The sequence below is a fragment of the Zingiber officinale genome, chromosome 3B (genome assembly GCF_018446385.1).
Source record: "Zingiber officinale cultivar Zhangliang chromosome 3B, Zo_v1.1, whole genome shotgun sequence".
NCBI classification, from domain to species: Eukaryota; Viridiplantae; Streptophyta; class Magnoliopsida; order Zingiberales; family Zingiberaceae; genus Zingiber; species Zingiber officinale.
This window is the reverse complement of record NC_055991.1, coordinates 57,337,419-57,357,696: the sequence shown is the minus strand read 5'-3', so window position 1 is coordinate 57,357,696 and position 20,278 is coordinate 57,337,419.

Sequence of the window (20,278 nt, the reverse complement as noted above, 5' to 3'; positions counted from 1 at the left end):
CCTCCTATCAGGAAGCTGTGATGAGACCAGATTCTGAGTCATGGCTAGAGGCCATGAGATCCGAGATGGAATCCATGTACACCAACCAAGTATAGACTTTGGTTGATCCACCTGAAGGCGTCAAACCCATTGGGTGTAAGTGGGTCTTTAAGAGAAAGACTGACATGGAAGGACTTATTACCTATAAGGGTCGCTTGGTAGCTAAAGGTTTCAAGCAAATTCATGGTATTGACTATGATGAAACCTTTTCTCCAGTTGCGATGTTTAAGTCCATTCAGATCATGCTTGCTATTGCAACATACCACGATTATGAGATCTGGCAGATGGATGTCAAAACCACGTTTCTGAATGGAAACTTGCTCAAGGATGTGTACATGACACAACCTAAGGGTTTTGTAGATCCACTGCATACTGGTAGCGTATGCAAGCTGCATAAGTCCATTTACGGACTAAAGCAAGCTTCTCGGAGCTGTAATCTTCTATTCGATGATGCGATCAAACAGTTTGGTTTCATCAAGAATGAAGATGAACCCTGTGTCTACAAGAAGGTTGTTGGGAACACAGTTGTCTTCCTTGTATTGTATGTGAACCCTGTGTTTATAAGTCCATTGGAAGTGACATCCCTTTGCTGCAGTCTGTAAAGACTTGGCTGGGGAATTGTTTCTCAATGAAGGACTTAGGTGAAGTAGCCTGTATTCTAGGCATAAAGATCTATAGAGATAGATCTAAGAGATTGCTTGGCCTAAGTCAAAGTACATATATTGACACGGTATTACTATGATTTGCCATGCAGAATTCCAAGAAAGGATTTCTGTTGATGTCACATGGTGTGAGTCTTTCGAAGACTCAAAGTCCCTCTTCTAGAGAGGAGAGAGACCGCATGGATAAGATCCCTTATGCCTATCTATCATGTACTCCATGCTATGTACTCGTCCTGATGTTTCGTATGCTTTGAGCAAGATGAGCAGATACCAGTCAGATCCAGGTGAGCGTCACTGGATAGCGGTCAAGAATATTCTTAAGTACCTGAGAAGGACTAAAGACTATTTCTTGATATTTGTAGGTGATGGCGAGCTAGCTGTAAAGGGTTACAGTGATGCCAGCTTCCAAACTGACCAGGATGATTATAGATCGCAGTCTGGGTTCGTGTTTTGTTTGAATGGTGGTGCTGTGAGCTGGAAGAGTTCGAAGCAGGACACAGTTGTTGATTCTACAATAGAGGCCGAGTATATTGCTGCATCAGAAGCAACAAAGGAGGCAGTTTGGATCTGCAAGTTCATTTGTAACGCCCGCCCTCCCTGCTAACCCTAAGGGACGGGGCTACGATACTCTACGTACATATTACAGCGGAAGACTTAAAATAATTTTTCTTAGATTAATAAAAACTTTTCTTTTGTTTGCATATCCGAACTACACTAATATGGTTTCCATAACATGATAACAAGATAAATAAAAACATAACATCAAGTCAACCATGTAGTACTACAATTTATGAAACCAAAGTGTAATTCCTAAAAGTTCTTAAAGCAGGTTCTTATTTTGTTGCCTAGCCACCGCCACACACATCTCTTTGCCTCTCCTGCTGCTCCTTTAGCTCATCCAGCTTTTTCCTTTATCTGCGGTACAAGGAAAGTAAGTTGTGAGCACTCATGGCTCAGTAAGTTCCTTTCCTACTCACTAAAACCAAAAATCATTACATAATCAAAGAATATATCAACATAACACGATCTCAACTAGTCATGGCATAACATATCATACTCTTTAATCATATCATGCAACATAACAAAATCATAATTAGTCATGGCATATCATCTCTTAAAGCATAGCATGAAATATAACATAATCATATCTAATTATGGCATCTCATCCCTTAAAGCATAGCATGGAACATATCATAGTCATATCTAATCATGGCATATCATAAATCATAGCATTATCACAACATGATCATAAAGTATATGCAATATGATTTTGAAAACATGTATCCGAAAAACATGTGTATGTCTCAAGATCTTTAAAACCATTTCTTCTTACATATATATTTGAACATAATATCAACATATTGGGGATCCCGGCTTAGTACCACATACATACATAATGCGCGCATCCTAAGTAGATCCAAGGTAGCTAGTCTTGATCCTACTAGGAAACTAGGCCCGTAGCTCGACCTAGGGGCACGTAAGGAGCCCACCCTTTACTAGGCCCGTGTTCTAAGGAGCCCACCCTTTTGGTACAAGCCATTCAAAGTAAAATACATGTCATACTTATACATATCATACATCATACAAGCATGCATCACTTAGGCATACATCATATAAAAATATGCATCACTTAGGCATACATCATGTCATAAAGGTATGCATCACTTAGGCATTCATCATATAAAAGTATGCATCACTTAGGCATACATCATGTCATAAAAGTATGCATTACTTAGGCATACATCATATAAAAGTATGCATCACTTAGGCATACATCATATTAACATGCATATCATAAAAGCATACATATTTTAAGCACATAGCATATCATCAAAGTATGCATATTTCCTTCCACATAGCATATCATAAAAAGCATGCATATTCTAAGCATATAGCATATCATCAAGCATTCATATTCTAAGCACATAACATATCATCAAAGCATGCATATTTCTAAACACATATCATATCATAAAAACATGCATATTCTAAGCGTATAGCATATCATCAAGCATGCATATTCTAAGCACATAACATATCATCAAAGCATGCATATTTCTAAACACATATCATATCATAAAACATGCATATCTCTATCCACATATCATATCATAAAAAGGTATAAATCACAAGCATACATGGTTAAGCATAAGGGTGTATCATGTGATTATACTATCATAAGAAACATGGTAACATAGTTAACTTGGGTTCTAAGCTTCCTAAACCCTTGGGTTCCTATCATGGCCGAACCCCCTTAGGTCTCAATTTAGGTAAAAACAACCTCCAAGCATGTGAAACCTAAATTATCATTACATGAATTTCATAGGAAGCATTATAAGTATGATTTACTTGGTTTCTAAGTTCTCCAAGTCCTTAAACTCATGTGGACGAACCCTATCAGTATATAAACAAGGTCCCAAATGTCATGAAAGCATGGAAACCTTAAACCACATTTATAGCATTTTTTTTTTCAAGTAACATAGTAAGCATATTGAGCTAGTTCCTAAGTCCTTCAAGCCCTTAACCTATGTCATAGTCAAACTTTTAACAGGTGTTCATGAGGGCTAAAAACAAATATACAAGCATGTGAACTTGAACTAACATCATGTATAAATTCATAACAAAACATTATACAACATGTATGGCCGAAACTTACCCTAGCCTCAATTAGGTCATTAAACAACATATAGCATGGGAACTTTGTCTTTCTACTTATCATATTCCATGTAAAGTGACATAAGCATATTTAATTCTTGTTCTAGGGTTTCTAGGGCATCTATTCCTTCATGGCCGAAACATACAATAGTCCATTTAGGTCATGGAAAAATTTTACAAGCATGTGACACAATCAACACATTATCCTATTTTCATAAGAAGCACTTTTAACACATTTGGTTTCATTTCTAAGGCCTCTAGGTCTTTTAAACCCTACTTGGCCGAAACTCAACAGTATATAAACTTGCTTCAAATAGCCTAAAAGCATAAGAAATCATACAAGTTTTATAGCATGTACAAAGACAAGCATAATAAACATACATGTGAATTGTGTCTTAGGCTTCCTAGGTTTCTTTCCCTTTTTCTTTTATTTTTCCTCATGGACGAAACCTACCATTCTTTAAACTAGGTTTTAAGTGGCCTAAAGCATGGAAAACCTAAGTAAGTTTCATGGCAAAAATTACTAAGAACATCATATACAAAGTTGGTTCATAAACAAGCTAGGACCCTTGTGATCCTACATGTCATATATCATGTAACTAATTTTCCTATACTCAATTTAAACATAAGAACATTAAAAAACTTTCATATCATAATATCACAGAGGTCTTGAGCATATTAGAATTTTGTTTAAGCTTTTCTAACTATCCATCTTATCATGGCCGAAAATCTAAAATAAGAGTTCATGAATTTCTAGCAATGTTCAACATGCAATTCTTTAAGAAAACTCTATATTCTATCATACAAACATGGTTACTTAAAATTTAAAGGTCTTCCTAACCCTAAGCCCTTTTCTTGGCCGAAACATATAAATGGATTTCTTTTGGTTCCAAGTAACTTTTAAGCAAGAAAACCAATAAAAGACCCTCAGTAATTCATGGAGGGAATCTTGTACTAGTTTGGTTACACCATGTTTTCCCTAACCTCCTTAAAATATTTTTGTCCGAAATTCTAGGGTTAGGCAATCCTCTGATCAAGTATCAATTAGGTATAAAAACATGAAGAAAATTCTTCCTACATAGCATAGAAAACATATCATGAAATAAAGACTTGTTTAAACCTTCCTAGATTTGAAAACCCTTTCTTTAGCCGAATTTTCTAAAAATTCTTTCCTAGGTTTTCTAATCCTCATAAAATCCGAAAATCACATAAAAAGCCTTGTACCACAGGTGAGGGAAGCTTACATCCTTTTCGCTTGTGGATCTAAGGTATGGTGATGGGAAAAGTAGCCTCTTCTTCTAGTTCCTTTCCCTTGATTCCCTTGCTTAGTCCTCCTTGTATCTTAGGCTTTCTTAGGAGAAAACCTTGGCTTTGGGGCCGAAGATGGAGGAGAGGGGACTGATGGTTTCGGTGAGGGAGAGGAAGAATGAGAGAAAAATAACCTTCTCTTTTCTTGCTCCCTTTTATGTTAAGGGGGAAGAGGTAGCAAAATTGATTTTTGCTTTCCTTCTCCCTTAGCCTTTTTTTTCCTATTTCCTATTTATTTTATTTATTCATTTATTCTTACCATTCATGATGAAATAAGGGGGATTGAATCCTCTTAATTCCCTCTTTAAATTTTCGGCAACAACAAAGAGGAAGAACAACAAAGAGGAAGAAGGAGAGAAAAGGGAGGAAGACAAGTTGCCTTTCTCTTGCTCCTTTCTTGTTTTCTTTTGGCTAGCTTTTACTCTTACCTTTATCATGAGTTTCCCTCCTTTGTTATCAACATCTTCTCTCTATCCCAATTGGTTTCTACTAATTAATTCTATGAAATATAATATAAGAGGTTCATGGTTCAATCCTTGACCTCCTCTTCTTTTTATTTCATTTTATTTCTTTTTGCTTCAACTCACTTCCTATTATTTTTCTAAGGAAAAATCCCACATTCATATATTTATCTTACAAGCTTAGTGGGTATTACATCATTACTGAGCTTGGGGTGGTTCCTAGCATAGCTGATCCTATAGAGCTCTATTGTGACAATAATGGAGCAATTGCACAGGCTGAGGAACCTCGCTCACACCAGTGGACCAAACACATACTACGACACTTCCATCTCATTCGAAAGATCATCGATAGAGGAGATGTGAAGATTTGCAGAGTACCCACAGAGGCTAATGTCGCTGATCCCTTGACCAAGGCTTTGGTACAGAGAAAGCATGATGGTCACACTAGCTCATTAGGCCTTAGAGCCTACACTAATTGGCACTAGTGCTAGTGGGAGATTGTTAGTTAGAGCCCTAGAGCCAATCATATGATGATCATTGTATGGACTCGATGTATCATATTCCTATATATATTTATAAAGGTATTTCTTTATGGTTATTATACTTACTTGTATTGGTGCCAAATAACTAAGTATAATAGCGTTCTTGAGTAGAAGGTTCTTATCTATATCAATCGATTGGTTCAATTGATAGTGAGATGATATAGAGAATACTACTCTTAATCATTCCTAATCAAGTATTAATATTCAGGGACAATGTTAATGCAATGAGACTAGCATGTAGGTCAACTTGATGACTTGATCTCACAAGTCATGGATATAGAGATATCAAGTTGACACATGGGTATGCATTGGAGAATGTATACTCCTGGCGGTCCCGTTTAGCGTTTTCAGGCACAATCGCGGAACGAATCCCCTTGCGGGGCCAGGGCAGTGCCCCTACCCGCGATCTAACCATCGTGAGGGTTCCTTTGAGATCTAACAGCGCCTAAGCCCGCTGTCCCAAAAGGTTTTGGGGCGAAACATTGCCGTTTCGGAAAAACCTTCTCGGTAGTCGAAGCCTACAAGTGTCTAAACACTTGTGCTTCGCTTGTACAAGAAAAATACCCATTAAAACTATAAAAACATGAATTTACAGAAAGTTTACAGATCTATATTTTTCATAAAAATACGAATCTAAACTCGTACTCACTTCGCACGTGGCTCTGATACCACTGTCGGGTTTTTCGGGCCGCGAAAACCGCTTTTTCGCGTCGCGAAAACCCCGAAACCCCCTAGCCATTGGATCCGTGCGAAGGAAAAATTTCGGAAATACGAGTACGAGTTTTAAACTTCGATCTATAGTAGAACTACAAAGGAAAAACATTTTATACCTTCGATGCGTGCCCGTCGCAATCCCGCAAGTCCAAGGTACGCCAGATCTTGAAGTTGTCAACGTAGACAACTCTCTAGTGGCCCACTACACTGATGTATTCAACGAGTTTTTTGCCTTGGCCGACAGGCTTGGGTAATCTTAACAAATTTCATCGTGATGGGGATAGATCATTGCAATTGTTGGTCTTCAACGAGGAATTCCTAGTAAGCGCGAGTCATCAGCTCGCGTTGACTATGTCCCTGCCCTTTGTACACACCGCCCGTCGTTCCTACCGATTGAATGGTTCGGTAAAGTGTTCGGATCGGGGGGACGTGGGTGGTTCGCCACTCGCGACATCTTGAGAAGTCCATTGAACCTTATCATTTAGTGGAAGGAGAAGTCGATGAGCCTACCACCTATCAGGAAGCTATGATGAGACCAGATTCCAGAAATGGCTAGAGGCCATGAGATCCGAGATGGAATCCATGTACACCAACCAAGTTTGGACTTTGGTTGATCCACCTGAAGGGGTAAAACCCATAGGGTGCAAGTGGGTCTTTAAGAGAAAGACTGACATGGATGGACTTATCTATAAGGGTCGTTTGGTAGCTAAAGGTTTCAAGCAGATTCATGGTATTGACTATGATGAGACCTTTTCTCCAGTAGCGATGTTTAAGTCCATTTGGATCATGCTTGCTATTGCAGCCTACCATGACTATGAGATATGACAGATGGATGTCAAAACCACGTTTTTGAATGGAAACCTACTCGAGGATGTGTACATGACACAACCTGAGGGTTTTGTAGATCCAAAGCATACTAGTTGACCCGCCATGAGAAAGTATCATGGATCGTTATATGAGTGTCAAATACTTTCTCATGTGACTATTAGTATGACTATTGGTCCTTAAACCTGAAGTCACCATGGTTCCCTACATAAGGAGTTATGTACTTTGGTTTCGTCAAACGTCACCCGTAACTGGGTGGACTATAAAGGCGATTACTGGGTATATAACGAATTGTGCAGAGGGATCTGAGTGATGTAGATGAGATCTATCCCTCCCATATGATGGGAGCGACATCGGTATTCTTGATAGAGTTAGACCACGAAGTGCATGGCCATGCCCAAATGAGTCAATATGAGATATTGAGCTCATTTGATTCAGTGAGTCTACTTGGAGTTCAGGATTTAGATTGATCAGAGGATGACACGGTCTATGCCTCATATTGATCAATTTAGATGTCTAGGATAGAAGGACACTTGTCATATATTGTGAGGAGTCACAAATAGTAGTCACAAGGTGATGTTGGATCTCAACATTCTTGTAACTTGGGTAGTAATGATGTATTGCTAGATACCGCTCATTACTTATGCTTCTAAATGAGTTTAGGGGCATTGCCAACGTTATAAGAACCTATTGGGTCACACACAAAGAACAAGTGGATGGAGATTAGGTTCATATGATGAACCAAGATGATTAGATTCATTTGATGAATCAAATTGGATTAAGAGTAATCCAAATTGGGCTAATTGAGTTGGACTCAAGTTGATTCATGTATTCAATGAGTCTAATTTAGATTATGACTCATTAAATCAACTTAATTTAATGAATTAGATTCATTATATTAAGTTGGCTTGAATCAAATGGTTAGATTAGATCAACCATGGAAGAGATTTGGTCAAGTTTGACTTGACTTGAGAGGAAGAGGAAGAGTCAAGTTTGACTTGACTAATTGCCACATCATTAGTGAGATGGCAAGATGTGGACCAATGATGATGCTCCACATCATCATGGTGTGCCACCTCATGGAGGTTACAAGCCTCCTTTCCCATTAATGTGGCCGGCCACATTAAATGAGTGGGAGTTACTCATGTGGCCGGCCACACAAGAGAATGAATGGGGAATGAATTTTATTCAAGGCTCTCATTCATTTCATCTCCTTCCTCTAGCCATTCTCTTCTCCCTCTCCTCTTTCTTGGTCGTGAGTTTCAAGGAAGAAACATGGTGAGTGGTTTTGAGTTTCATGAAAGAAAAATAGAGTGATTGTCACATAGAAGAAGAAGAAGAAGAGTGTTCTTGTATTTCATCTTCTCTATTTTTCTTTCCAATCCCATCCGAGAGCCCTAGAAAGTGCTAGCACACTTGTGGTGCTCTCATCTCCATCCTTGTGTGTTAGAGAACACACCTTGTTCGTGTGGATATCACTACAGAGTTGTCTACTTGACAACTTCAAGATCCGGCGTACCTTGGACTTGCGGGATTGCGACGGGCACACATCGAAGGTATAAAATGTTTTTCCTTTGTAGATCTACTGTAGATCGAAGTTTAGAACTCGTACTCGTATTTTCAAAATTTTTCCTTCGCACGGATCCAATGGCTAGGGGGTTTCGGGGTTTCCGCGACGCGAAAAAGCGGTTTTCGCGGCCCGAAAAACCCAACAATTGAATCAATTTAATTCAATTAATAGAGATTCATTAAATCAAATTGACTTGAATCAATGGTTAGATTTGATCAACCATGGGAGATAATTGAGTCAAGTTTGACTTGACTTGAGAGGGAAGATGAAGGGTCAAGTTTGACTTGACCAAATGCCACTTCATTGTGACATGGCATGGGGGCCGACCAATGATGATGGTCCACATCATCAAGGCTACATCAAGTGTGTGTCACCTCATGAGGGAGACCAAGAGTCATGACTCTTGGTATTACATGGAGGTTTAAAAGCCTCTAAAAGTGGTCGGCCACTTAAGTGTGTGCATTAAGCATTTTTGTGTGTTAATTGAAGTCATCTTCTTCCTCCTCTCTTCTCTACTCTCCCTCTCCTCCTCCATTGTTGAGCCACCCAAGTGTGCTAGCACACTCTAAGTGGTTCTTCTCCACCTTTTGTCCGTGTGGATACTTGTAGAAGAGTGTTCACTTGACACTCTACCAGATCCGACAACTTTTAGACGAGCGGGATAAGCGAAGGGCTTCGCTACAAAGGTATACTCTCTTTTCATGTAGATCTAAGGTAGATCTAGTGTAGAAACATATACATGATTTAATTTAAATATATCTTCGCACGGATCCGTGGCTAGCTTCGAGGTTTTCACAACGTAAAAAGTGATTTTTACGGCCCGAAATGCTAACAGAAATGATGCTCCCACTGAATTATAGAACTTTTGTAGAATCAAGTCATTGATGTGCCCCTTTGTAGAATCAAGTCATGGATGTAGAATCAAGAAATGGCTCTAGGGCTCTAGGGCTCTAACTAACAATTGACTTTTATGAGTCACAACTTCTCGGCGGTCCAGTTTAGCGATTTTCGGGCGTGATTGCGAGACAATGCCCCTTGCGGGGTTAGGGGCAGCGCCCCTTCTCATGAAATGAATATTGCGAGTGTCCCAAACTGATCTAATAACACCTTAAGTCGCTGTCCCAAAAAAAATAATTTTGTTTAGCCGAGACCTTGCCGTATCGGAAGGTTTTTCTCGGTATTTGAAGCCTACAAGTGCCAAAGCACTTGTTGCTTCGCCTCTACAAGAAAAATACTCACAAAATCCATAAAAGTAGAAAAATTATAGAAAATTATAGATTTGAAACCTTTTTCATAATAACAAATACAAACATATACAAGCTTCGCACGTGGCTCTGATACCACTGTTAGAACTTTCGAGCCGTAAAAACCATTTTTTTTGCGTTGCGGAAACCTCGAAGCTAGCCACGGATCCGTGCAAAGATAGATAAATAAAATATTCATGTACATGTTTGTCTACACTAGATCTACCTTATATCTACATGAAAAGGAAGTATTACCCTTGTCGCGATGCCCTTCGCTTATCCCGCTTGTGCAAATGGTTGTCGGATCTCATAGAGTGTCAAGTGTACACTCCTCTACACGTATACACATGGAAAAAAGGTGGAGAGAACCACTTAGAGTGTGCTAGCACTCTTGAGAGGTCTCGGCAATGGAGGAGAAGGATAGAAAAAGAAGAGAGGAAGAAGAAGAAGAGACCTTGAATAAGCACACCCTTTCTTATTCATTCATATGGCCGACCACTTATTAGAGCATTTTATACCTCCATGTAATACCAAGAGTCATTGCTCTTGGTCTTCCTCATGAGGTGGCACACAATGATGTAGCCTTGATGATGTGGAACATCATCATTGGCCGGCCCATGCCAACTCACAATGAGGTGGCATTTAGTCAAGTCAAACTTGACCCTTCATCTTACCTCTCAAGTCAAGTCAAACTTGACCTCTTATCTCCCATGGTTGATAAAATCTACCTTTTGATTCAAATCAATTTAATTTAATGAATCTCTATTCATTGGTTTAAATTGACTCAATGAATCATAGTCTAAATTAGACTCATTCGACACATGAATCAAATTAAGTCCAACTCAATTAGTCTAATTTGAATTACTCTTAATCCAATTTGGTTCATCACATGAACCTAATCCTCTTGGTCCATCATATGAACCTAATCTACATCTAACTGCCCTTTGTGTGTGACCCTGGAGGTTCTTGCAATGTTGGTAATGCTCCTAAACTCATTTAGAAACATAAGCAATGAGCGGTATCTAGCAACACATCATTACTACCCAAGTTATGTATATAAGAATATGATATATCAAGTCCATACAACAATCATAACATGATCGGCTCTAGGGCTCTCACTAAAACTATGACCTAGGGTTACCACCCCCTAGGGTTCTCCCCCTGCCCAACCTCAGTTAGGACTTTTGCCTAAGTATACTTAGGACTTTCCTGCAAGCTCATTCAAACTATTAGATCACAACATAACCTTAACTTTGAATCCTTTGCCATTATCAAAACACTGGTTCGATCGTCGGATGCTTCCCACACCAACAATCTCTCCTTTTTTGATTATGGTAACTTAAATTCAAAGTTAAGTAAAACAGGCATAAGTAAACAAATGTATCAATAAACATAAGCAAGCTTTTTAAGTAAAAAGTTCAAGTAAGAACGTAAGCAAGCTAAATGTCTACGGTTCCCCCTTAATAAGAGCTCTCCTTTTCTTGTCCTTAATTTGAATTTGTCCTACTCTCCCCCTTTGCCATATATCAAAAAAATTTTGTAGGGAAAAGACAAGATGAAAGGACTAAGTTTTTAAAACCAATAAATTATGTTTTCAAAAAAGTTACACTTTTAAAACAACATTTTAAAACAACTTTGTAAGCGAAATTTGCTAAGTAAAAACCTGTTTTTAAAGTAAGCAAATTAAAGAAGAAGAAATATTTTAAACACGAAGTTGGTTTTAAGAAAAGTTTATTATTTAGCTAAAAAGATTTTTATTTGAACCGAAAGATAGCTAAATTGACATTTTCTTTAGTTTTGAACAACTCCTTTTACTTAGCCAAAATTTGTGCAAATTGAGGTTAAATTTTGAAAAATTAAATCAAATGATTTTCGAGAGCAAATTTTAAAAATAGTAAGTTTAAGTTTTGCAATTAAAAATGACTTAGCTAGTTTCGAAAGGCTTTGTTGAAAAAATTTTCGTTAAATTTTTTAAAGCCTATTAAAACAACATTAATTTCGAAAAGCTTTTCAAATAATTTTTAATAGCTTAAAAAAAGATTAAAAAAATATTTTGATTTGACTTAGTTAATTTTGAAGACGGCTATAGAAGTCATAAAATATTTAGACGAATAAGGAATTTTAAATTAAAGGCAAAGGATGAGGAATAATTTAAGAACCTAATGTCCAAGCATGAGTTAAGATAAATGGATTTTCAAATTAACCAATTTCCTTTAGTGAGGTATCAGAGCCCTAAGGTGCAAGCATGAGTCAACTTGAAATTTTAATATCCTCAACCAACTATCTAACCTTTAGCTACTGGCTGAATACCTAGAGGGCAACAGTTTTCACTTGGTTAGTCAAGTTAAGTTAGTAATCCATTTAGATTTGACTAGGGATGGATCATTTAACTTGATTAATGTAAAGTTAGTTTTTAACGCCCAGACTCACTATGATGCACAGAAATAAGCATTTTGGAGTCCAAGCTGTACCCTATGTGTAACGCCCCACCCCTCCTTCTAAGGCGACGGGGGTTACTTGGACATACACATACCTACTTACTACAGCAAAAGTCTTACTTAGAGAATTAAAAAAAAACTTTTCCTTACTTTAAAATCACCATGGACATAAAAAAAAAACCACATAGCATACTTAACATGATTTTTAAGTCATAATACCCAACACATACATAATGTCATAGAGTCATAATAATATAACATAGCATATTCCTTATTAAACAAAAACAGGTCTTTCCCTTTAGCCAAGCCACTATCACACACATCCTTCTAGCCCCTCCTGCTGCTCCCCTAGTACATCCTTTCCTTGCCTTTATCTGTGGTACAAGAAAGTAAGCTGTGAGCACTCATGGCTCAGTAAGTTCCTTTCCTACTCACAAAAACCGTATAACATATCAAAATCACAAGTCAAATGGCATGGAAACAAATTTATCATATCAAGCAGCATATCATGGCATATCGTAATATAATCATCATAAGGTATCATGGCATATTCTAACATGAACATCAAATGTATCCTGACATAGCATAACATCATCATAAATATCATGGCATAATCATAAAGTATATGCAAGGTGAATTCCTAAACATGTATCATGAAACATATGCAACATGTCTTTTGAAAACTTATAATATACATACTTAAACATATTCTCAACATGATTAGGGCCCCGGCTTGTACCACATACATAAATGCGCGCGTCCTATGTAGGTCCAAGGTAGCAAGTCTTGAACTCTACAAGGTATACATACTAGGCCCGTTTCTTAGTCCATCGACCTAGGGGCACTTAGGAGCCCATCCCTAACGAGGCCCGTTTCTTAGTCCATCGACCCCGGGGCGCTTATGGAGCCCACCCTTGGTACAAGCCATACATAAAGTAAAGTAGCATGTCATACATATCATAGTTCTTATCCTTTCATGCATATAATGTTTCTTAACATATCATAAAACATGCATATTTGGGCACACAGCACATGCATGAATCATAAGCATACATAATGAACATGTCATTTATCACATCATAAGGCATGCATATTTGGGCACACAGCACATGCATGGATCATAAGAATACATAATAAACATGTCATTTATCATATCATAAAGCATGCATAATTGGGCACATAGCACATCACAAAGGACATTATCATGCATGGAACACAAGTATACATAAATGAGCATATCACCTATCATAGAAAGACATAATCATTCATGGAATCATTAAATAACATCTCTTAATTCATAACATAGCATGTGAGGCACATCTAGGTCACTAAACCTATTATGGCCGAAAGTCAAAAAGTAGGGGCATGATCTCTAGACAACATACAAACATAAGAATCTCATGATAACTTCACCTCCTATCATAAGAAAGATCATAAGCATATTAACCTAAATTTTTAAGCCCTCCTAGGTTTCTAATTCTTTCATGGCCGAAACCTTCATGAAGAGCAATCAAGTTCTAAGTAATATGCAAACATGTAAACCCTAACCTCATATCATATCGTGTCTCATAAGGAACAACTTGAGCATGTTTAGTTTAGGTTCTAAGTTCCCTAAGCTTCCAACCTTATCATGGCCGAACACTAGCAAGCCTTATTCTAGGTTACATGTAGCATGAAAGTGTTGATCCTTAAGCCAATATCCTACACATTTCATGAGAAACATCATAAGCACATTTGGTTCAAGTTCCAAACTTCCTAAGCCCATTAAACTAAGGTGGCCGAAACATGTTAAGCATGGAAACTAGGTTTCTAGTGGCATAAGAGCATGGAAACCACAACCACATTTCATAGCATTTATCACAAGAACATCATGAGCATATCTAAGTTGGGTTCTAAGTTTCCCTAGGCCTTTAGACCAATAGTGGCCGAAACATATTAAGCATAGATTTGTTTTTCATGTGGCCTAAAAGCATGGAAACCCTACAAAATTTTCATGGCATCATTACAAGAAACAACATGAGTAAACTTAGTTTAAAAATCTAAGCATCCTAGCCTTAAAACTTAGTGTGGCCGAAAGTTACATGTAACCAAATTTCTATATAACAATCAACCATAAGAGCATCAAACTAGTTTCATATCATTTCATCAAGAAGGTCATGAGCATCTTAGACATGGTTTAAACTTTCCTAGGCCTCAAATCTCAACATGGCCAAATCTTCATAAGCATGAAATAGAATTCAAACCAACATACAATCATGGCATAACATTTTGGCTTCATATATTGTCTTAGGAAAAATCATAGCATGCTTAGTTTTGTGTTTAAAGCTCTCCTAGGCCCTTAGTTCTTCCATGCCTGAATATTCTTGAGCATGAAAATGGAGTTTCAATCAACATACAAGTAAGAGAAAAAGTTAACAACACCATTATCATAGGGTACTTAACACAATAACAAGGGAGCATGTTTAGTTTGAGTCTTTAGCTTACCTAGTCCTCTTGTTCATGCTTGTCCGAGAGTCTAAGGTTCATGGATCTAGGTTCTAATTAATCATTCTAGCATGGAAACATTAGATTAACCTCCTACATAAGCTACATGTCATAAGAAAAATAATAAGCATATTTAGTTTAAAATTTCTTAGACTCTTCCTTTTGTCTTGACCGAAATTTTCCATAAAGCAACCCTAGGTTTTTAAGCAATCTATCTTCATCGAAAAAAAACCATATGAGCTATTGTACCATAGGTGAGGGGAAGCTTACCTAGTGTTTACTTGTTAATCCTTAAGAAAATGGTACCCTTGGTGAAGAGGAAGAAGAGAGCTTCTTCTATTAGCACTCCTTTTGATTTCTCTTGCTTGGAAGGGTACACCTTGAAGGCTCCTTCTTGTAATTTAGTTTTCTCTTTGGGAGAAAACCTAAACTTGGCTTGAGGAGATGAGGGAGAAGAGCTCTAGTTTCGGCAATGGTGAGGAAGAAGGAAGAAAATGAAATTCTTTTCTTTCTTTCCTTTTTATGCTAAGTGGGTGGAAGAAACAAAGATAAAATTTGCTTCCCTTTCTCCTTAATTCATGTATATACTTTTTCTAATGAGAATATGTCCTCATTCGTCTCCCTTAATTCTTCTCATCCTTACTCTCTTAATCCCCACGAAAATAGAGAAAGAAAAAGAAAAGACAACTTGTCTTTTGCTTACTCCTTTTTCTTAACCAAGAGGTAAACAAGAGGAAGAAAGCTACTTGATTTTTCTCTTGTTTCCTCACTTAATTATATCCCCACTTTTAACTACAATTCCCATCATTTTCCATTCATATGTTATTCATTATCCTAGTGGTTATCATACATAATTTTATTTTTATCCTTTGTGAGAGGTTCAAGGTTAAAACCTTCACCTCTTCTTTTTATTTCTCTTATTTCTTTTCCTTTTTGACTCTTCTTACTCTTATGCTCTAAGTGAATAACACTCATATATTCATCTTATAATTTTGTGGGTGTTACAGTATGCATCTCACGTCGTTCTAAGTTTCTTTCAAACACAAACAAGTTATGCTAGTGTGTTTGTGAGATGCCCTGGCTAAAACTAGAGGAACATGATTTCTAGGGGGGAGATCCTAGGCTGAGTCCAAATTTTAGAAAAACTAATAAGATTGGGATTTTGCAAACATTATTTTTCCTAGAATTTTAAAAGATAATTTTAAGATTAAGCAATTTTGAAGACCAACAAAAAATTTTAAAAATAAATGTAAGAAATTGGTTTGAAGGTCAAGATCTATTCTACCAAACACATTCCTATGTGTGCAGAATAAAAAACAGGTAAGCAGAAATAAGTAGATTAACTGACTTCTACTAAGCACAAGTTCAAGTAGACTAGGAAATGAAAGTGTTTGTGTCCAAAATCCAAGGTACAACCCATGAAAAGATAGTATCAATAAGTAGGATCATCGGCTGGAGGGTCGTCAGCTGGAGGTGGTGCAAGAGGCTGCTCAAGAGTAGGCTGTCCCTGACGAAGAGAGGCAAAGCCGAAAGCTATGTTTGTGCGAAGCATGCTGAACTCATCCAGCATCAATCGTCGTGTCTGAGAGGAGTAAGCCTCGAGACGTGTGAGTCGATCCTCGACAGATAAGGAGGTGGATGGTCGAGTCGAGGTCGAGGGTCCTGCCGAACTGGAGGGCTGTCCATGAAAGTCCTCAGCTGTGAACTCTAACACGTCCTCTCCCTCGGCTGGAGCGAAGAAGGCCTAAAACTCATTGTCCGCCTCGGCCTCAATCGGAGCGGTAGCTGGCCGTGGCCGACCTCTCCAGGCTAGACTCCCCTCAGCGGTGACCTCAATACGGGCTAACCGAAGATTGTGCTGCCCAAACTTGTCATATAAGGTAAGAGGGATAATTGTCCCTCTGGTCGTGTCTATCCTAAGGGTCGAAAAGATGTAGGTCAAAACATGGCAGTAGGGCATATGGACTACATGGGATGTGATTGTACTAGATGCATAAATAATGTTCTGGAACATATGTAATGCTATGTCTATGTCTAAACGGTGACTCAAGGAATACACAAGGAATGAATGTCAGGGTCGCATCTTCGGGACGTCTCGAGATGAGATCGACAAAATACATGCTGTCAGGACTCAATACATAACATAGTCCTGAACCCTAAGAGAGATTGACTTGAACTCAGTCAAGTCAAGTGGTCTCTCCTCCCCGAAAAAGTACATATAAATGGTATGTAATGTAATATGGGAATAGGGATTGCCAAATGGCAGATCCCTACTAGGGTAGCACAGAAAGGGACATATAAATGCCCTAAGCTCTAAACTAGTACGGATGAGTGAGGGGGTAAACTATATGTCTGTCCCACCAACTCTAGTAGAATAGGTACTATCATCAACCCTCTCGAGGTTGTGATAGAACTGTGCACATAAATCATGATTTACTGCATTACTGCAGTAAACCAGTCTACCTAGTTGGTAGTAGTCTATCATCTGGACTGATGGGTGACAAAACTGAGCAAAAAATGACCTTCTTAGATACCAAGGTTTAATGGGTTCAAATGTGTATCTAGCAAAGTTAATCCTATGCTATTCTGAGGGGAATCTGAGATCCGTGGATGGGGTTCTAGCCGGAGTAGGATCAACATTGCGACGTTTCCTATTTTTGACAATATACAAAAAATAGCAAAACTAGCACTAAAATCATGTAAGAGATGGTTAAGAATAGTTTAGAGTATACCTAGGAGGCATTGCTAGGTGTAGAAAGGGAAGAGTTGGGTTGAAGGCGCCTTAGCTGATGGATTAGAGGCGAAATCGGCACGGGAAACTTCTGGAGAATTTCGGCAGAAAATGAGCAGAAGTTTTTCTGTTCGTGGAAAAAACTTCAGGTTTAAGGCGCCTTATACGCGTGTTAAGACACCTTAAACAGGCTCTTCGAGGCACCTCGGAGATGATCTGAGGCGCCTTCGACAGAGTTGGCAGGAGTTTTCCCGCCGCTGTCGAGGGCGCCTCCCTTGTGCGGGAGGCACCTCAGATAGGCATTTTTTTTTGTTTTGTTTAGGTTAAGTTTTGATTAATAAGTTGATTGGGTTTTGTGGGAGTTAAGTTATTTAAGAGCTCAATTTGATTTTTGAAAATTAATTAAGTAGAATTGATTAAACCGATTAAATTAATTAACTTGTAAAATTAATTTTTGAAAAATGTTAAGTTAATTAATTTTGAAAACTTTAAGTTAATTAAATTTGAAAAATATTAAGTTAATTAAATTTGAAAATATTAAGTTAATTAAATTTAAAAAAGTTTAAGTTAATTAAAAAGTTAAATTTAAGTTAATTAATTAAATTTAAAATTTAAAATTTAAAATTTAAGTTAATTAATTTTGAAAAAAAATTTAAGTTAATTAAATTTAAAAGAGTATTAATAAAATAATATTAAATTAATTTAAAAAAGTATTAATTTAAACGATTTTCAATTTAATTGAATTGAATTAATTTATTTTCAATTTAATTTTAATTTAATTATCTCACCCGATCTAAGTTTTTCAATCAGGGGATCCTATAATCTTGTGAGATGAATTAGGTTCAATTTTCGAGTTTGGTTTAACTTTATGTTAGATTCAGGTTTAGCTTGGGCTCAACAAATAGACATTCTTTGGATAAACTTCTGAGATATGGTGAGTCACTTGGACATCATTAAAGTAATCATGCCTTCGAGGTTTTCCAAATAGTCCTATCCACTGAACATAGTACAAAACTTTGGTCTAACTAGTTAGGATCCATAAAGGGTAGCTTCGGTCAGTTCCACTTAGCCAAATGCACCAGGTCGAAGCCATATCTTCCTAGACATGCATAAACTAAGCTTTCCGAACGTACTATCATCCAATATTTCACCAGTACCGTGGGTCAAGTTAAACTTAGCCCTTTTTTATTCTAGCCCTAATTACCCTGCCGGGTAGGTTGTGTTTGGTTATCCCGTCGGGTAGATTCCTTTTTTGATGCTAGCTATTCTAGAGCCTCCATTATTGATTTTCCTTTTAACTTGTTTTTAAAGTTTTAATTATATTCCTTTAATTTTATTTGTTAAGATAATTTTTATTTATTTATTTATTAATTTGTTAAGTTTATTTATTTAATTATTTATTAGTTAAGATAATTTTTCTTTTTGCTCCCCCTGGATCATAGCCTCGATAAGGTTTATCAAGGTAATGTACTTTATCCTTGGGGACCCAATACTTACCAAGTCCAACTTGATTGACCAAGTTGGACTTGGGTACCCATGCTTGGATTAGTTTCCTATTTGGTCTATTGACTAAGAATAGATAGGATTGATATTTCGTCTTGGTTTTGAAACCTAGCCTAGTTCTATTGTAAACGACTCTTTGTGTCCCAAGAATTAGGTCAAGGTTCTTCGACCCCAAAGAAAATCGTTCTAAGATTTTCTCCAAATGTCACACCCTGGAGGAGTCCCTGTCCGAGAAAATTTCGGTAGCATCTCCCCTGTACGGCGAACAATCTGAAACTTTTCTACATCCTCATATACCTCAGCCACATGCGGCTGGAATAATAACATGTAAATAAACCATCACCACGCAGTTTATATAAATATAAGCAAACCAAAGCAGTAATACCATGACTCAAAATCAATCCTACTCAACTACACTCGTAAAGCTCAAATCCGATGAACTCACCTCTTCTGCCGTCCAGGCAGGCATGTAGTAGAGTAAATCCAAATCATACCAAAAATCCATCAAACGATAAAAATTCATACAATATCCATAAGTAAAACAATACAAGACTAAAAAACAAAGTCTTATAGAGAAACTAAGATAAAATAACAACTCAAGACCAGCAGAGGACTAGCACTACGTGCAATGGGGACTAGCGACTGGAACTGCTCCGGACAGCCTCAACCTGAAAAATATAACAACAATGGAGGCGGGGTGAGTCCAACACTCAGAAGGTACAACTGATATGCAAAATAAAGTAAATAACAGACAACACTAATCATGCGTACAATCTCCTGAATACGAGAAGGATAAATGCAACTGAAACAAAAAATAGGAGAAAACTGTACTAACCAGGATCAAGGTAAAAAGGTAACAGGTCGTCAGACCGAAGGTGTCATAATCCTATATGCATGTCAATCAAATGCATTCATATAAATGCAGCAAGTAAATGCAGCAAACACAAACAATAAATGTATCATGCATATAATGCCAATGACATGGTCACCCCTGACGCCAGTCAGCCATCTCACACACAATGGTGAGTCTAAGTGGGTAGAGCTGTGACAACCGTGCACTCTGACATCACTGCCCCTGATGAGTGACCGAGTGGACGGGATG